Source organism: Diorhabda sublineata, chromosome 6 (genome assembly GCF_026230105.1).
Source record: "Diorhabda sublineata isolate icDioSubl1.1 chromosome 6, icDioSubl1.1, whole genome shotgun sequence".
Classification (NCBI taxonomy): Eukaryota; Metazoa; Arthropoda; class Insecta; order Coleoptera; family Chrysomelidae; genus Diorhabda; species Diorhabda sublineata.
In genome coordinates, this window is record NC_079479.1 from 27,129,783 (window position 1) to 27,151,843 (window position 22,061).

At 30.8% G+C, this 22,061-nt stretch overlaps 1 protein-coding gene across 1 annotated transcript in view; it reads left to right on the plus strand.

Moving 5' to 3' along the window:
• LOC130445275 (uncharacterized) overlaps positions 1-22,061 on the plus strand; it is a 136,750-nt gene that overhangs the window by 71,017 nt on the left and 43,672 nt on the right. The window lies entirely within an intron of this gene.

The window sequence follows — 22,061 nt, forward strand, 5'->3', positions numbered from 1 at the left end:
TATTGCAGAAAACTCATTTTCTACTTCAATTCGTAATACTCAGTACTGAATGAATGATTTAATTCTATATATTTTGTTAGAATCAAATCACTGCAATCACTATTTCACTATTATCAAATACATTTTTTTCTCAAATAGAGTTTGTGTTTTATCCAATAGATTTCATATTAAACTGAAACAAACAGACATGTAATGTTCCAATTTCAATGAATTATTCTATTTTAAAAACATCGAAGGATATATCTATCTGTAGAAAGTATATTTGAAACATCGTTGTTTTATATAAAATCTGATATACAAGGTGCGGTTATTAAGTTTCGAGAATACAGCTGCTATGGAAAAAGTACGCATGCGTAAAAGGTTGGCAACTGTCAGCTATTTAGCGTGAAATCTATTCTTTCGAATGCTGTTGACAAATTTATATTGACAAACCAGTGTAGCCGTGGCCTTCATTTGTATAAGGCCGGTTTTTTTGTTTTGCTGTAAAAATGGTCGACGTGAACATATAACAAAGGATTGTTGTAAAATTACACATCTAACTTGAAAAAAATGGAACTGAAACAAGCATATTGAAATGGATGTTTGTGGCTCACGTGTTTTTGAGTAGTTTTAGCGTTTTCAAGATGGCTGAGAAGATGTTGAAGATGATTCACGTCCGGGTCGCCTTTCCACGTTAAAACCGGATAAAAATATCGAAAAAGTTTGGAATTTTTTTCTACCTAATCGTCGGCTAAGTATTTGTGAAGGAGCTGAATCTATGAGAAATGACAAATAACGTGTACTGTAAATTTTAAAAGCAAATTTTATCAAGTGTGTGCAAAACCGTTATCTACAATCCTTACAATATAACAACAAGAATCTCTCAAAAATATTTGTATTGACACTTTGGATACGATGTAATCACCGTGTGACTTCTGCCTCTTTCTTAAGTTTGAATCTGCATCAAAAGGAACAAGATTTGAGTTTGTTGCAACTGTGAAAGGAAAAACGCTGCTCGTCCGCATGAGAAAGACTTGAGGATTTGTTTTGAACAATAGATTATTCGCATGGAACGATGTAGGGCTGAAGTATGGGTGTATATTGAAAACGGAAATAAATAAATATACATAATATCAAAATGCTTTGCTTCATATCACCAATTCGTTATTCAATAACCATTACCTACTCGTATATTGTTTCCTTAATAAATTGTCTCGAGTTTAGATCAAAATTGACTATAATTTGAAATTTGAAGACAAAAATTGATCTTGAAATCAAATTTTACCTGCTTTTTGAAACTAATTTTCTACCAAAAGAGGGCTAAAGCTCAAGTATAAATTATAAAAATTTCAAATAAGTATTGAAATGCTCATGTTTTGGGAATTTTTAGAAATCATCAATATAAATTGCTATTATAGTAGAAATAAATATAGAGATACGATGGCTGGAAAATTTTAATTATTTGTGTCTACGCTAGACGATAATGTGAAAATTAGGCTGATGAGAAAGTTGTTACAGATACAATATTAGTTGATTTTTTCAAATGATAAATCGAATTCATCGCTCAATTTTTGAATCCAAACAATTGATACATACATTCAATTTTATTGTATTATTTTGAGGTAGTATATTAAAAGAAGATAATTTAATGAAAAAATCACTATTACCATTAATATTTGTAAGCTGATTTTTGAATTTGTAACTTTATTAAAATATTAAAATGCGGTATGAGCCGCCTATGGTTCAAGTCCGCTACCAGAAATAACGCGTACCATCCATGTATGGCTTGGATAGAAAAGCGACGCAGTCGCAAGACGTCTCCCAAATAAGACAAGTGAGTATGTAGTTAGTGGGAGGTGCGTCGCGTCGGCAGCGGATTTCATAAACGTGGACGTTCGAAAATAGCATCTGCCTATCCAAAAATGCATGGGAGCCTGTTTCTATCTCGAATCCCTCACGATTCGATCACACGACGGAAAACGTTTTTTTGTGTTTGCTTTTCTTTTTTGTTAGTTTTTGAAGGTGTAAGTATGGTGTTTTAGAAAATCGCGGAAAATATAAAAAAAAAATTTATTTTATATTTATATTTCTTTATTAACAGACAAAACTCGCTTTGAAGAATTTTGTTAATTACTACGTCTATTTTTACTAATGTTTAGAAATATATTTAATCTACAAATATCTACACATTGGTAATTATTTCCTCTGTAATTCTGAAGTGGAAAAACCAAATTTCCACACTACTATTCTCGCCTCGCTTTTTTCTATTCTTATGTAATGTTATTGTCAGTTAGAAAGTATCATATTCCCACACTTTAATAGTTTCTTCGTATTAGTATATCAAATTATAGTTTTGTGATTCATTCTCAAAGGAATCGTTAGTTAGTTGGATTTTTCATCTGTTTTTCTTTTCTCTCAAAAATCAAAAATTCCTGTTTAACATCTCTATAAATAGCTGTGAAAATATAGAAAATCAAATTAATCGAATATTATATTTACTCGTAGGTTTATCAACTTTTGACTCATTCTAAGTTTTGATTCAGGATTTACGAAACTGTAGCATATATGAAGTACGATGCTAACATCTCCATCTATGGTAAAAGCTACCAAAACACCACTTCCCAAATATTTAATCAAAGATTATCTCTTTTTAATATTCTACCTTTTATTATTATATTGTTATGATAATTGATCATTTGATAACTATTCGAATACATCTGATTGAGTATAGAAGCTAGGCGCTTCTACCTGTTTTGTTTTTACTCAGCAGCTGCCTATTTTTAACACGTATTTTATTAGTTTCACTAGGATATATGTGTACATGTATGTAATTGAATTTTAAAAATCAATTTTAGAGCACTTCATAACATTCAATCTATTTAAAATTTGACACATCCATTATAGGCCAATAAAGTTAAGTCAAAAAATTTCGTTTTCAGAAATTAATTTCCAACAAGCTGAAAATCATTTTAAAGTCTATGTTGGGTCCTATGCGTGTAATCAGATTTTGAGCAATTCCAGGTGGTGAGCTTAATTGTTAGTAGCCGAATAACCGCCAAATTTTGCATTTTTAAAATTAAAATTTTTTTTTTATAGCTGGAAAAATGTCATTATATTTAAAAATACAGAGGTTTAAATTCTGTGTCTACTGACATAAAAATAATCAAATTCGGTTTAGTTGTAGATCGAATGTAAAAAAACAAAAAAAAATAGTATTTTGGTGCAATTTTACATTATGTGGCTTTCCAAGACCACATTTGTTGGAAACGAAATTTGGCATCTTTTCCAAATCCTTTTTTTTTTCAACTTACCAATTTTATATCATTTAAGGAAAAAAATGTCAATATTTTGCACCAAAACAGCACTTCTTTTTGCTTTGCGATATGCATGGCATAAGAAGAAATTCGACTAGTACAAATAAAAATCAAAATCAAGTTTATCAAAGTTCTGTAACGTTAATAAGTACCATTATTAATATTATTATTCATATTAACTAAAACCTAAATCAATCATAGCTTGTTTGAGATCAAAAATTCGAATATAAAGATGATATAAATCGATAGATATCGATGTTCATGATTCTTCAACTGAGAAGCTCAGACGGAGCCAGCGGTTGTATATCGAGTTTCCTTCATCAGAGTTATCTTCAACAGGACTATCCTTACCAATTTCTGCTTCTACGGCAATATGAGCTACATCCTCGGATGATGCTGAATTCGAACATATCTGGTTGCATTTGAGGGTTAATTGAACCTGAATCTTTAGTTTTTATGATGGGAAAAAGGCCAACGTTCGTCCTCCTTCATCCACAGCTCAGAGGATCCATTGGTCTATCATATCAGTCCTGGATTTCAAGGAACACATCGCAGAATACGTTGGGCGGCGCTACATTTATTGATGGTAGAGAAGTCAACTCGAAAATTGGCTTGAAAATACCTCGTAGTAGATTTGGTTCAATCGGCATATTCGTAACGAAAAACCTTGAAAATCCCTTTTCAAAAAGCTTGACAAATTTCAATTTTCCTTGGCGATAGAATACAGAGGTTGTATCACATTCACTGGATGCATAGAGTAACAGAAGATTCTGTTTAACAACGGTCGAGAAGTTGAAATATTTGGGAGAGTAGAAGGTGTTCTGAGAGTTTCCGTTGTTTAGTTTATTCCTCATGTTTTTTAATATAAGTATCTGTTTTCAAGATATGTGGTTTTCCAAAGCCATGTACCTTTTTTCGTTTTACATTTCATTTTGGCTATACCGCTTAACCGAATTTGAATTTTAAAATGTCTGTCGACGTAGAGATTAATCATTTATATTTTATGATATCTGACATTTTCTGTGTAATGCACAGTTTTGTAGCTACAAGCAAAAAATTTTAGAAACAAATAGAGATCTTAAAATGATTTCCAGTTTGCTAGAAATTCATTCCTCAAAATATATTCAATTTGATTGGCCTATAAAGGACTACAAGCAATATAATAATCAGGTCTTGCCAGGATAGATTTTTATATGTGGACTCGATTATTTCATTTACTTAAAACGATACGGTTGAGAATGTCGTTTATGTATATTCTCGGATTCTTGCTGCTATATTAGCTATATTAGCTCACAGCATCTTCTTTTTCTATGGTGCGGGACTTTATTCCTGTTCAGAGGTGCCCTCTTCCAACTTCCAACTTTAGAAGACTTACCACTATGTTCTCCGAGATGTTTTAATTGATCTACTCTCTTTAAAATTGTATTCAATTACGTTTCTTTGCATTCTCTGTTCATCGATAAGCACTTGCTCAACGACGAATACTGAGGTCTGTAGTTTTTGTATATTTTGTTATAGCTCATGATTATATATGTATCTCCATTCTCACATCTTGGGACACATATTTTTCTTATACGATATATAAATTAAAGAAATTTAAGCATTATTAGGGCGACCTGATATTATGATCATATATTATTTTATAAAGTTTTTTTACATACTTTCAAAATTAACAAATAATATTCACTTAAATAGCTCGATTTTTTTACTAAGTCAGACTAAAAGTTGAAAAAAATTCTTAATATAAATTGACTGAAAAATGATTATCACTGTTATGTATTTATGAGATGCATTGTACTCAATGCACCTGTTCATTTTGTAAATTAAAACGAATGGAACATCCCACATTAATTTAGTCATCAGTAATTATTATTATTAATTAATATTAAGAATTATTTTCGATATTGGTTTGATTAACTAAAGAAGGGACTTACCTTAAAATTTTCTCTTTTTTATAATGTGGTGATGATTAATTTTACTTCATTTGTTAGATTATGAGGGTTAATAGACACTATTTCCTTTAAAAACCATTGTCACCCTCATAGCGAATACAAGTTATTTAGATTTGGACATCGTATATAAATAAAAAATGAAAAAAAAACTAAACTATACAACAAACACCAGGAATTTGATTTTGTATTAAAATCGATATTCTTTTGTCTTCATTTCTAAAAACACATGAGCCATATAGGCAACTACCCATCGATTAACAAAAAACAAGAACCATAAAGCCGATTTTAATAAAGTTAATGCCTACCTTTATTAAAATACGGCACTAACTTTATTGAAAGAAGACATAGCGATTTGAAATCAATTAATCGATGAATCGATGCCTCGGACCAAATTAATCGATATGTTGTACTAAATCGATTCAGTGATTCACCCTTGAAAATCGCAATCAAGTTTTTCTTATACTCGTAATATTATGGTGTTGCCAGTTAAAGAGTTAATTACTCAAAAACTCGTGATATGACTGTGTGCTTAGTTTACATTGCTTGAAAAAAGCAATTCTTTACAAATAATACACTTGCAATGGAAAAGGATTAAGCGAAAAATTTATACATTATCCAGGCAGATGTGCACCTAAATTTCACTCACTAGTCGTGATATATATATGAGTATCGTGGAATTATTTGTTCTTTGTGAGCGCCTTCGCAAGTGATGAGAAGAACTCGGATCCCAGTAGACTTGTTATTATCGAATTCCCGGAACTATAAAATCCCAGATTTTACTAATAAGAGATCTCAGAGATTGTTTATCATGGCATTTTTGTTCATAAAATGGATTCGTATTTACATTGTGAATACAAACCCGGGAAACAATCGATTTTGTGGAAATCGAAGTTTTAGACTTCGATTTTTTTATGAATCGATGAGGTTTCGATTCGAATTGATTTAAAAATCGATCTTTTTTGAAAACAATTACCATCTCTGATCGAAAGCACTTTATTAATGGCGCCTTGTGCGCGTGAGTGCCTGACAGATTTGTTACAAATAAAGTGAATTTTATTCCTTAGTTTCTTAAAAGAAAAGTACAAGATTACGAAACGAAAAAATATGACCAAAAGAAGCATTATACGAAAACAATTAACCATGGATTATAACTGTTTTTATATTAGGATTACGTGAAATGCTTGAAAGATGCCTTCTTTTTTAATATAATTTTATTTTATATAATATATTATTTCTTGTTGTTTAAAATTGTAATAGTGATGTTGAATTCTAATTCTCATGTTTCCATGTATCTTAATAAAGTTTCCACTTGGGAATTTCCTGAGAATATAAAGTTTGGAATAAGAACATCTTTTTTCAATATAATTCTATGACAATTTTGTGTTGCTTAAAATTTTAATAGTAATGTTAAATTCTGCACTCAATATTTCTCAGTATTTTTATAAAGATTCTACTAAGGAATTATACAATATCAATAATTATATTAAGAAAGAATCTTCCTAAAAACATAAAGCTTGAAAGAAGCATTCCTTCCATAATATGATTTCATAATATGACTAGTTTTGTGTTGCTTAAAATTTTAATAGTAATATTAAATTCTCCACCCGTGTTTTACAGCATCTTAATAAATATTCCATTAAAAACTATATGTATATATACAGTATTAGTAATTTTTTGAGAAAGAATATCACTGAGAACATAAAACTAATATATTGGGCGGAAAATATTTTTAAAGCGAGTTCTGTCTGGATCTCTGTTGTGGAAAGTTACCAAATTCCTGAATTTATAAACATAATTTTGAATCGTACAACACCTACTACTTCAACCTTCTATTAATGTGTATTGAACATTTGTAAATAGCCATTTCAAATGCATGTAAATATGCGACTGCATAAAATACTATGCTCTGAATATCAATTATACCTACTAGTTGTAGAGTTTTTTGTAAAACTAATATTGAATTATCGAATTCATTAAAACAGACAAAATTACACTTAGGTTGTTAATTGAAATTTTAGGGACGAGTCACGAGATATGCTTTCAATTAATATATCAATTAAATACGAATATCGAATTTGTTCGAATTCAATCAAATGATTTGCTTTTGTGTCATCCCATGACAGATTTCAATCGAAGCTTTTTCTGTGATATTAATTCATTAGTTATTTCATTGATGTTCAGATACTTCAACCTCTTCTAGGGTGGAAGACTGGAAAATGATTAAGTTCACTGATTTCATTGTCAATCTGTAGCATGGATTAGTCGATGTAAATATCATATTTTTTAGGAATATTTTCATATTGAGCTGGAATTTCTGAAACCGTTTGTAATATCCATTATGAACACAATGTTCACACTACTGCACTATTACAGAACTACACGGTCTGATGAGCCCTTTCGATAATCGAGTTATCGTCTTCAGAGAAGGCGAACGGTTTACCTTAAATCTCTAAACCTTTACCTTTAGGGCAAATCAAAAATTAAATTTTTTGTTCTGGATATCTGAAACATATTTCTTAATATCTTAATCAATTAATTTTCCAATTTTTGTGTGTTTATTCACCCTCAAAGCATCCAACGACCAAAGAAAGTCATTACAGCAATCGTGAATTAGTTCTTTCAATTTGTTTTGAAACAGGATTAATATTCGAAGGAATCAATTTCCACTCTTAATTATAATTCATTTCTATGTTTATAATAAAAAATATAATATCCTACGAGGAGATGATTGGAATGCTTTCAGGCAAATTTACGACATTCGTTTCTCTAATCTAGTATTTGACTAGTACTTGCTACAAAATCAAAGTTTTACTGTGGATTATATCATAATTTTTTTATCAATTATCATAATGTTTTCTGAGCATATCCAAATTAATAAGAAGTGTAATCAGAAAGCAACAAATGGTCAAGATTTTACAAAGCTAGAATTCCCAATTTTTTTTGTTAGCATAGTGTATTCTATGCTTTTAATTTTAATAATTTTTTTAACAAAACCGTTTACTTTCTCCTTAGTACCTAAATGTTAGTATCGCTGCTCTGATCGACTTTTAACTATTATCAGAACATCGTCCAGATCCCTCATTTAAGCATATTTTCAACGCTTCTTCATAAATTACATTACATACTTTTTTCTTTTATATTTTCTACACATTGGAAGAACTAAATTATAGTTAATAAACATGCTCTTAGCAATAATCAAAGATGAAAGTAAGAAATAACTATTGAAATAAGAATAAAATTAATTTTGTGTTTTGAAATAAATAGATATAAAGCTGATTTCCAGTCCGGGGAGCATTAGAATGATTTATTCGGTTCTTTCCCCCTTTTCTTAATAATCCCGAAATGGTTTTCTACGGAAAGATGGACGGTGGGTATCTTAGGTAACTGAGTGAAGTATAAATGCGGTACGCGTCTCTAGGAAAGCTTAAATGGTGAAGCTTATAACAATAATAGATTCGATTCGTATCCGAACTATTCTTTGATTAGCGAAAATGACCGATTAAGTAGTTCTCTCCTTTTCTTTATTAGCTATTTTCCCATTTATCTAACTCGCTCATAATGGTGATCTCTGAATTAAGGACTCGACGTCACTGTTTATAATTTTTTACTAGTTAATTTTCTCATGAGTAAGTTTATTCTTATGCTAATAATTCCTTTTATTGTACCGTTTACGTGTTTAAGTGTATAACTTCGTTTGAGAATGTATTCTGAATAATGTTTGAAAATGTCAAATGCGAATGCTCTGTTTGGAATATGTTCTGAGCGTACATTTTATATAATGTATATACAAACGTATATAATTAACTGACCGAAGGTTTATTCTTGATATTTGTGAGTATAAAATCAACTACCACGTTTTGGGAATACAAATAACCAAAAACTGATATGTTTTTAGTGAATAAGAAAGCTGTTGGATAATTTTTGGGTTTTTTTTTCACACATCGTTTCGCAAACATTCTAATACCTCATTAGTTTATTTGAACCAACTTTGTCCATTTTTTGCATCTGTTTTTGAGGTTGTCCCGACCATTCTTGGTTCTTTACTGAGCTAGAAATCCTTCATACCATTGTTCATTATATTTATTCTCATGAAAGACGTTTATTTATTAAAAGTGTAGAGTTAGCACTTTCCTTAAGGAAGATTATCTTAAAACATATAAAATGATTCTTTGTTTTTTGTGTTCCATTATAACACCTATGTACGAGTGCTAACTTAATTAGAGAGCGTCTGGAATACGTCATATTCTTGTTATTTGTTATATAATCATCTAAACGAATGTGATGAACTTTTTTCTCTTTATGACTTCATAAATGCTCTGCCAATTATTTACGAGAGTGAAACTGAAAAGATTAATGAAATTGAACATGAAATTAATCTATTAATTACTCGATGCTCTGGTACATCATGCATATTAAAAATTAATCATATTTGGATAAATAGAGAGAAAAGACACACGGCAGGGGCTTATAAAATATCACTATTGGGGGTAATTTGATAACAAATTGTTGAATATTAATTTTATAATAGTGCAACTATAACGTGTTTGAGACAAAATATTCAAGTGAATTTGAACTACAAGCATATATTCCTATTCAATCAAATAGTCACAGAGATAGGCCACGTTTGAAGAAAGGAACAGAACCGAATAAATAAGAAGAAATGATGGTGCAGATTCTCCCAGCATAGTATTTAACTTCTCTTTCATTCCCGTAGACGTATAGCATTTCCAAAACAAAAAATTAATAACATCTTTATGCTCAATTTTTTTAATTCTGAGAAAAATTCTCACTACGACTCACTTATATGATTGTCCAGCAAAAATGAAGCGTCCAATGTTTGAAATTTTAATGAGAATCATTCAATACATTTTTAAATATATCTCTCAACTTATATTGTAAATAGCTGATACCCTCGTATTTATGTATGTAACGGAATCGTTTTTTGAGCAAATCAAAGCGTGGAATTCATTTTAAATGTCACATTCTAATAAGCTGAGAAATTTTTGTGAATTTAATGTTTGGAAATGCTTTGTGCCAAGTAGTAAGTGACGTCCTCAGACATGCGCATTGCTTGAAACCATATAAGAAGCAAAAATCACTTCTTGGATAAGTTACGAAATTAAAATAAGTGAGCTAGAAAAACTGAAAGAACACGCTTTACTTGTAAATCGAATAAAAAATAAGAATATTTATTTTAACACTTCAAATAAAGGTGAAGTAATTAATAAAATATTCCGTTTTAGTACAAAGCAGTGGGGTGCTTTGTTATATAATTTTATAATATCAGTATCTGTCAAGAAAATAACAATATAAATAAGCACCTAGCACACTTTATCCTCATTCGAAATGGTTTTCTTTGCTATTGCTGCATATTTTTAAAGTTTATTCAGATATTATTTATTTTAACTGAAGATCCATCTACCATGAACAATATATATCAGAAGCTGCTGATAGTATCTGTTTAATTATTTATCTATATTCTTTCTAACAAATTATCTCTTCTTTATCTGTCTCATATTAATGTGACTGTGAAGAAGAATCATAAATCTACCTATTTAACTTCTACTTACTATTGTATTCGTAAGATTTATTGTAAACTGACTTACTTAAGCGGTTCCATATGTCCCTTAAACACTTGAAGTTCCATTAACTTATCAAATTACTTACCTTCATTTTTGCATTGATGTGACTTTAATGACCATAAATATAATATATAAGACATAGTGTGACATAGTTCTTAATAGTGTTGTCAGCAAAAGAGAACAGTAGTCAGTTATTGAAACCATTTTTTATTTATATTTTATGTTAATAAATAGTTTTACTTAGTTTTGAATTTTGAAAGTTATGAATCTAACATAATAAACACAATCCAAAATAGGTATTTCAGACAAATCATTCCGTAAAATATAATTTGTTACGTAATTTACTATTGTATAAATAGTAACAATAACTTGTGTATTTTTTACGAATAAATACGCTGAATAAATGAGTCATTGCAGTTATAACAGCGATTCATTTTCGAAGCATACTAAAAGTTTTAAAATAACTTGTCAGAGAGGGTCGGTTCAACTATGACAAACACCTGTGACGAATGCTTTTACACATTTTTTTGTTGGCATACTATGAAGAGACATAAACACTATATATTTTTACGTAGTAAAAGGAACCAAGCGTATTATATGAAAAATTAGTTGAATTCATTTGGAAAGGATTTCAGACTAAACTTTTACCTTTTATCAATACGCTAATATATGTATGTATATGTAATAAATATATTTTTCAACACGTTGAGCTCCAACCAAAATTGATACTTTTCTCTGCGCGAATTTTTCTTATGTTTCTACACTCCGTATGAGGTCTAGATCCTAGGAAAATTAAAGTTAATATTGATTGGAAATGAAAACTGTAAATAATGATATTTTGAACTTACCCCTACTTGCGGTATGGAAAAACATTTTTGTTTTGGGTTCTTTATCCTTTGAATTATGATTTATGCTTTTATGTAGAGTCTATAAAAATGTACAATGTGTCTATAAAAATTATTATAAAAGAGATCAAAAATAATACTTTCGGGTGAGGTCATATTTACTTAATGCTATGTTTATATTTTGTGTTGAAACATTTATCATCCGGTCAATTTAGACATTCGAAGTTACATGAATTCCGATCAAGCTGAAAATCAGTAAAAGTGCTTAAAATACAATTAAACATCCATCATTTCCATGTATGGAAAAAATTTTCAGCGAAACGATGAGTTTTATCATAAAAATACCTTAGACGAAAATTGTAGATCATAAAATTATCTACAAAAAAAGTCTGGAGACTTTTTTCGTACAAACTACTGTTTCTAAGATGTAATGATTCAAAAAGTTGTAAAAGTTATCGAATTTAATGGTTTCACCAATATATTTTCAGCAGTAAACTTTTCTTACAACAATTAAATGAACCGAGACTTGTTGTGAGTATTTGTAAGAAATTTCTGTTGTCTGGTGGGAACTGTCATAAGTTCATCAAATAAATTATCAATTGACGAATATGTATAGGTGTATAGCCATTAAACACGATAGTAAATCTGAAAAATAACATAACTTTTACAACTTTTTGAATCCTTATATCTCAGAAACGGTGGTTCGTAGGAAAAAAAGGATTCATACGTTTCTTGTAAATAATTCATGTAGCTTCACTCTTATTTTTTGGTCTAATTTGTCCGGACTATTAGAAATAAGTGACTCCAACAAACTGTAAAACACATTTTTTCCTATGGAAATTTGGAATAAAATACGTAGTTCAGTGGACCGTTCTGGGCTGTGGGGAAAGTTCAATTGCAGGCCTATGGACCCCACTGAGGCTCAACGTGTTATTAGAGGTATTGGGTAATAGGGAAGTTGAGCTGTTTCCAAATATGCTATAAAATATACGGTATTTCTCTTAAAAAATGTAATTGCACAGCATTCTAAAACACCCTATGAGATTGTGAATAATTTTAAAAAGTGATGACAAATGGTGACTATAATCCCCTAAGGAGTCACTGAACTTTATTACACTAATCAATCACCCTGTATACTTCACAATATTAAGCTAAATCGAGAACATACAATTATTTCGTTTCATATAAGCAATACTCTGAGAAATTTGACGTTATCCTTTTTTCTTTAATACCACTCAAAAAAATTTCTAGTTCTAATTCAATGACAAAAATATGTTTCAAGTTATGATAAAGATCGAAATTTTATCGTGCGTCAAATACACTATTCTGATATTAGTGGTTTGAAAAACCGATGCAAGATAATAATTTATTATTAAATAAGACATTTTCCAACAATTTTTCTGTGATTCAACAGTTAGAGACAATCTAAAGTAACTGGAGTATCAATGTTAACAACTAATTATATAAAATGGCTTTTCGTAGTCCTGGGTCACATCAAATGATTGCCGATTTTTACTGAGAATTAAATTTTATTACAGTTTTCAATGGAAATTTTAAAAAGCTGAATTATTGTACTTTGTAGTCTTATGGCCAGACTGTTGGCACTACGAAACAAAGTTGAACGTAAACCCACATTATTTTCTAACAAGGAACGATTTTCTCTTATTAGTACTCTATTATTTGTCGTTGTAAATTGATTCCACATCCTATTTCCAGCAACTTTTACTAAGGTTACTTTTTTGATAGGAGCAAGTGTCTAAAAGGGTTACGGAGTTTTTCAGCAAACCAAAACCTGCCTTTTCCGTATAAAAGAAGTAGGTATCATTTAATTCACAATAAATTTTTCGCGCACACACACTTCCTTTTTCTTAGGAATATTTTCGAGTCCAAGATCGTGAATCCATAGTTCATTTGCTCGGTCATAATCTTTGAAACGTATATGGTTTATTAGAAAAAATTAAAAACGTAGTGATTTTTGTTCATAATTCTAAGAGAGTTATCCAGTTACTGAATTTAATTTATTCAGTGACTTATTTCATGTTCTTACGATTGATGAGGATTAAAGACATTATACGTTCTTAATGTATGAACAATCGTTTAAAACAAAGAAACTGGAATTTATAGGGACAATTATTTATAGAAAGTAAACTATAAATAAACTAAAATATTTTCGTTATGAAAGGTTTTTTCACTTTTCTGATTAAAAAACTTCACGAGTCTTTAAAAGTTTAAGCTATATAAATTTATATTATGATAATCAAGTTAAATTTTCGTAATAAAGATAGTTGTAGTACTTTTTTTTTTAAAGAGAGATTTTCCATGGACGATCGTTTTGATAAGATATCTTAGGTGGACATTTTTAATTAAAAAAACCGACTGTGGACAATGATAATAAATTCGGCCAGATTTTAGGCTGTCATTTTAAAACCATACAAATATCCCATATATACTCAATTCAACTATGATTAGTACTCGTATCTTCAGTAACAGCTAACAACAATGACAATCTTATTTTAGATAGAAACTTATTCAGACTGAAGCCCCACAAAAGCTGAACTTATTTGCTTATTTTAGTACCACGAGAGCATTATTATTTATCTAAATGACATAGCGAAACGATTTTATTGGTATTAATTCGATTATTAAATTTTAAAAATGTGGAAATAAGTTTATGCGTTAATCGTTTTCTAATTGTTTTTGAAGATCACAACGATAAAATTGCTCTAAGAATGTAACATATAAAAGGTTTTTGAGTGTTGTTCATATTTATTGTTGATAAAATTTTTTGATATTATCGCGTTATTGAATATATTTTATTTAAATTCTTAGGACCCCAGTTTATTTTTAAATGTTTCACCATGTTACATGCATCTATTTCTTTCAATAAACTTGTTTAAAACGTTACAATGTTTGAAGTTCCATTTGCAGCAATTGATGTAATTCTGCGACCATAAAACTTTGACATAATACATAATACGAGGATATATTGAAAAATTCTTAGCATACTATAGAACCAAACAAAATTTCAATGTAAAAATATTTTATTACTCAACATATTCTCCTCTTAATTGGATACATTTATTACAGCGAACCTGCAACGTCTCTAGACCTTTCAAAAAAATGTTTCTTCTTGCTCTGCAAACCAAACTTCCACAGCTTTTTGGATAGTTTTTTGCGTCTTTTCTCTTTAATTTTTCCCGAAGAGTGGTCAATGATGTCGAATAGTGATCTCCAGTTATTGTTCTACCCTTATCCAAAAAATCAATCATGATTACTCCATGGCAATCCCAAAAAACTGAAGCAAGAACTTTTCCAGCAGATTTTTGGACACGGAAATTAGATCTTGGTTAGGTTAGAGTGTCGCCATTCCATCGATTGTTGCTTTATTTCTGGATCGTAGTAATTTACCCAAGCCTCATCCCTAATAATAATTCGGTTTAAGAAGTCGACATTGTTTTAAAATCGAGAATAGATCGACACGGTGCTTCTACCCTTGCACGCTTTTGGTGAACATCCAAACATTTGGGGATCCATTTTGCAGCAATTTTTCTCATGTCCAAATTGACGCTAACTATATGATGAACGCTTCTTTGACATAAATTTAGTACTTAAACTTCCTGGCAAGTATAATAAGGATAGAATTATTAACGAAATAATTGAATTGTTTTACATTGACATCGTATCCTCTCATCTAAATTCTTGAGCAGCAAGAAACTGCAAGACCCTACTACGATAAATATAATACTGGTGAGCCTACTGAATATCAATTGGTTTTAACAAGGATTTAATTCATTTTCTATATTACTATAGGGCTTTTCGGAAACTATAATCCGGGTTCAGGTAGGTCACGTTTGCGGATCCAACCCAGAACGAGATTTAGATCACAGTTTCTGAATCTCGTTAAGTTTCTCTGTAAATTTTAAATTAAAAACATCTACAAGAACTTTTTTTGTAAGTAAATTCTTCTGTGATATTTATTAAATTATAAATAAATAGATCAACATTTTATGCACTCACACGGATTTTAAACTAAATTTTTATACCAAGAAGATATATTTATGTTCAATTGCCAAATAGTATGAAAACCGCAAATAACTGAAATCTCTAAATTTATAGTAGCCAACCAAATAAGGAGAATAAATAGTTTTTAATGTTCAGAAAACCATCAAGAGATATTACCTCCCACCGCAAGGTAATATTTGAAAACACTCAAACCAATAATAAATTGGGGATACCTGGAAATGAATATGAAATTTCAACTCCGCTGGGACTTCCTGTCAACGTGATATTGAATGTTTAAAAATAATGTTATGAATATAAAGAAATATTGAGAAAAATCTGCTAACATTGAGAAGAGAGACTTTTAAAGCTGGTGGTGGTATTCCACTTCCACCTTAGACTGAGCCTTGATCTAATAAATAGAAAAAATGTCGAAATATTTGACACTCCTTTTGGTAGTGAAGCAAACCCCCAGTAGTAGTGCCCATTATAGTGGAATACAGCCAAAAAAAAAACTTTTTTTTTTGGAAAAGCAAAGTCCAGAAGTTTACTATGATAAGGATCAATGAATGTCAATGGATAGAGTTGAGTATGAGGTCAAAGAGGTTATTTTCCATCTTAATTCTAATGTGTGATTTGTATAGTAAATGCTTTTTGTTTCCAGACATTCGATAAAACAACTATTATTTGTTGTTAAAAATTGTACAAAAACCTCGAAAAAACGTAGAATGACCAGGCAGACTACAATTTTCAACAAACTCAGGAACTTCCGAATAATCTTTAATTAAGTCGTTCTAAATATAAAACATAATTCTTACGATTTGTCAATAAGACTAGAGAAAATTTAACAAAACGCTGGCTGAAAAGTAAAAAATGCCACATAACCTCACTATTATTATACTTTCAAATTACGCGGCTTTAAGTGGGCGTTGAAGTTGAACCTCGTTTACAATCAGTTAATCTTCCGTTTATTCATGGTTCAACAGAAATTTGAGGATGGTCTCAGAAGTACATGTGCCTACATGAAAACATAATAAGAATAAGAATTGCCAAGCTCCTCAAAATAGCAATTAACTGCCGACATCATCTCTTCATTATTGGAAAATATTGGAACAGAAAATAATAATTCGTTAATTTTGGCCATTGCAGTAACGGATGTGTGAGCTGGTTCATTGTCTTGATGAAACAACACTTTCTTCTTAGCCAAATGCGGCCGTTTTGGCTTGATTATTTTGCTTAAACGTTGCAATAAGTTGGCATAATACTTGCCGTTGATAGTTTTTCCTTTTTCAACATAGCTAATGGAAATTATCCCATGAGCATCCAAAAAAAAAACGACAACATGACCTTGCCTGCAGATGAAACGGTATTTGTCTTCTTTGGAGCCGGTTCTACCTTTTCATTCCATTGTTTTGATTGTTCTTTTGTTTCGGGTTTGAAGTGATGAACCCACGTTTCATCCATGGTTATGAAACATCGCAAAAATTCGGCATTTCTGTGAAACATTGCTAAACACTCGATGGAAACTTCTTCACGATGCTGTTTTTGATCCATTATGAACAAACGCAGCACCTATCTTGTCCACAGTTTTCATGTCCAAATTTTCAGTTAATATGCAATGGTCCGTACTTTTTGAAATACCTACTTTGTCTGCTAGCTCGTGCACTTTCAGTCGACGATCATTCACTACCGCTTTGTGGATTTTCTTCGACAATTCTGGAGTCACCTCATTTGGTCATTTGGTAGACCACTGCGATGTTGGTCTTCGCAGGTCCTTCAGCCTCGTTTAAACTCTGCTACCCAATAGTTTAATGTTGATAATGAAGGAGCGGTTTTTCCCAAAGTAGAATCTAGTTCAGCTTTTATATTGATTGGGCTAATGTTTTATAATGGACGAAACATTGCTGACGACTAGCATGCGTCTCAAAACTTTTAAAGACAGCTATTAGAGAGCAACACTTTTCGAACTAAGATGTCACTTAAATACCAAGTCACTGAGTCAGTGACATCTTTCAAATGAATCAGAACATCAATTTATCAAGATAGTCCCCAGTCCAAAAAAGCTCACGCTCAAACAACATAACGATAACCAATTTTTTCCATATTTAGAAATTCAAAAGAAATGTTCACTATTGATGGCTGCCAAACAAATACTAAACAACGGGGCGTCTGCAAACTTGAAACATATGCTGTACAGATTGTGTTCTTTTTAATAAACTGGTATTTTTCAAGCAACTACCGCCACCTCTAGGTTGGGCCAGGTACTTCTGGTATCATCGTCGTAAGCGAAGTCTTTTATCGTAAAACGTTTAAAATCAAATGGTGCAAGTCCCTACATTTCACTACATTCTAATAAACTATAACATTTTCACTACATCGTATGTAAATGTTTGTTTTTTAGTTTCAGCCACGACTTCGAGAGTATTTTGTAACATAAAATAGACTAGTATACCGTAGATTGATCTGATTATTTGCGTTTGTTGTGAGAGGACAATCTCCAGGTAGAAGATTGGAGAGATTTTAATAATTGAAATATAATTTTAGTCTGTATTCGGTGTTTTGGATCCGATTTCGAGGAACAAAAGATTGTTAATGCTGGGACGTATGTTATTCCCATCAATATTCAAACAGTAATGCACAAGTAAATTAAGCATAGATATTAAGCAAATTACTGCTTATTATACAGATCATTTGTTAGCCGGTCATCTTCATTTAGACACGACATATATATTATAGAGGTGACGGAAATTTAAAAAAAATATATATCTAGCAAAATTATTACGCGAAGATAATTTTAAACGTGTATATTTGAGACCGACGAAAATAGATTTCTAACATTATTCGAAATTGGCAACTACTGTGAAGGAATTTTAACCTGAATTTTCAGATTTGTTGATAATTTTATAAAAGTTTCAAGGTTTAAAACCGACGAAAATCAAGTAATGAATATTTTTTTATGAAGTATTGTTTCTTTTATCAAATATTACTGAAAATTACCAATTTTCACTTAAAATTTGGAGTACACCCAACCTTTTTTGATCGGGAAATATACTCAGTGACATAAAGCTATTACACTCGATAGCAATGATCAATGGACTTTGTATTCTGGTAATCTGATAGCCTTACAACTTGGATAATCATAACCCTCACCTGTACTACACCATTAAATCTGTTTGAAATCTCATAATAGTTATTTACATTATAAGTTTGGGAAGTGATTTAGTACGGTACGAGATGGATGTTTATGGACGAGGCGACGAAGTAGCCGAGTCAAGAATATCTAATCGAGTACTGTATTAATAACTGTATTCTCGGACGTATATCGTAATATGTTCTTTTTTCATACTGTTTTCGGTTTTAAATAAAAACCAAAATCATATTAAAATATAAAATGTCATATTTGACAATTTTACTGAAAAATAGCTCCTTTGATTATTATTTTATTATTTAAAAAAATATTATTTAAATAAATAAGCCAATAACACACTATCAGAATCAGTTTTTTAACTAAATCCACATCAGCGACAATTTATTGATTGCGAAAAGAAGTTTTAAAGGTCATATCGAAAGGTAGACGTGCACTGAATCTTTTCACCAACATTTTGGTATTACTATTGCGCATATTTCGAAATCCATTAACTTCTTCAATTCTAATATTACCTTCAATTCCATCACTTTACTAAAAAGGCTTTTAGAAAATTTCTCCAATTTTAAGAATGCGGAAGCCGTGACAAACTAAATCCCACAATAGTTTTTTGTGCTATTTTTAAACACGAACAATTTGTGGCTTTCCAATATTTGTTTTGAATGTTCATTTTCCATTTGACTTTATCCTGTAAGTAGGTAGGAATTAATTGAATTGAATTAATTTTGATCATAAATAGATATCAATTTCTTGAAGTGCGTAAAATATACACGGTTTACAATTCACATACATTTCTTTATATTTATATAAGCGACCAATTTTGATGAAATATATGCATACACAGTGTTTCTGATTCAGGAGTTGATTAAGAGACGATGACTAAAATTTAGTTTTCATTTTTTTCTTCAAATTTCAGTAATGTTAGAAGAAGATATCTCACTCAATATTAGACAAACATATGGTTCATGCGGGCGGGATGATGCTCCAAAACACTTCAGAGTGCTATGTAATATTCCCAACTGTTGAATTGGTCGAAGAGGGTCCCAACATTGGCCTTCTCGATCTCCAGGGTTAAATCCTTGTGATTCCTGTTTATGCGGTTACCCTAAATTATTAGTCTACACGTCACTCATAGTTGATATCAACGATGTGAAGAATCGTATTCAAATAGGGTGTGACACCTAACAAATACACCTCAAATCTTCGACCGTGTACGACAATCCATGACACGTAGACTATGTTCATGTATTTTGAGTAAAGGTGGTTATTTCAAGTAAATGAATTGTTTTACATTTGACATCTTTACTGTTTTCTACTAAATTTATTGGAAAAATTATAACTTATATAATTTTATCTCTGCCTCGTTTGGTTTTGGGAATAAAGTCCAAAATGGAATTTATTCATATCTATGCAGAGAGCTGCAGATACCTACAATTAGGGAATTTGTATATTATTCTAGCAAATGTCAAAAAATCTTACATCATCTTATATTATAATTTATGACATATTTAGTTAAAGTACTTATGTTCCAATCCTTCCAATTCCGTTCTTCCGCTACTCATCACGTCCCTACCTACTAACTCACAAACAATTACGAGTATTAATTCTTTCATAGACCTCGCCGCTTCCTTTGCCTTCTTTCCCCCTTGGACCAAAAATATTTCCATTGTAGACACCTCACTTAATGTTTATAATAAACATCAATCCTCTAGCGTCTTTGTAGACAAGGCATTTGCAGAAATTCTGTCGGTTGGACAATCACTACAAATCACGAATTCATAAGTTTCTTTCGCTTACTTTCAATGTAGTGTTTACACTGGTGAACTATACACCTTCGTTCAAACTTTCAAATTTATCTTTCCTCCCCATAAACATATCGCCATATGTACTGACGTTTTTGTCCGTACAGTCAATCAAAATATTCACGATATCTACCATAGCTTTTATATAACAATTTCTTTCATTTGGCGACACTGCAGATCGCCATGCCAAAGAAGCCTCCAAGAATCCTCCTAATATCTCAGTTCAGCTCTCCAACATCATCTGAAGACTAACTTTGAAAACCTGATTGAAGAATCGATATAATTCCAAAAGCTCTAGTATCTATCAAGGTAACTGGAGCATATTTAAAATGAATTTTTGAATATTTTATGCCTTTGCAATAACATTACTGTCTTCAGCAAATCTTCAATGTTCAGCATAAAAGATTACCGCTTCTAACCAAGTTCATTTGGGGCATTCGATAATCTTTCTGTGTGAAAATGTAGTCATTTCAGCAGAAATTATTTAAAAAAATAAAATAATAATAATGCATGAGACCGAAATAATCCAAAGTTGGGAAGAGCACTTCAAAAAGATATTAAATGCAGAAAACCGTAGTGGACGATGGGTGGAGCTTACAACCCAAGATTGGAATAATAACGGAAATAAATTGCATCCATCGAAAGAGGAAATACTAGATATAATACAGGACAAAAATTCAGAATTCAGAATCAAATTTAGTGAAGCTGCACTGAAGATGAGAATCTAATCTAATAAATAATATATGGTAACAAGAGACAACACCAGAAGCATGAAAAATGGCAATAATTGTACCATTACACAAAGAAGAGAAAAGATTAATGCAGAAACTATAAAGATATAGTGCTACTAGATACAGTTTGCAAAATAATATCTAAAACCATAGAAAGAAGATTGAGAGAATATGGAAAAAATTTGTTCAGATACTAATTACGTGGATTCAGATCTGGAAGATTACTGACAAACACAAAAGTAGGGTATGAATATGATCTTCTAATTTATTCAAATTTCAAAGATTTCTATAAAACTCATCATATTGTCACTGTACAAATACAGTATTATGAACGATTTTAAAATTCCAAGGAAGCTGAGTTTCACCAAAATGACACTCGAACATACAAAAACGCTGATAAAGGCAACACAAGATTAAAACAGGACTACTGTAACGATGAAGGAAATCTAGGAGCAAGGAAGACGCAGGGAAGACCTTTCTGTCGATATCAAAAACAACTCTATTAGAGCGAGAGTTTGTTATACCACTCTGATACTTTTTTATACACTATAACTTGACTGTAGTACGATCCTATATCTGGAAACGAATTCGAGACTGTATCAGTTTAAAAAATTGTCAGCTTCAGTTACCTGTATATCAAAAATCATCCACAGACAACAATTTAATTAGTCACTTGTTCAATAAACTGGCTACCTGATGATTTGTTTTCTCC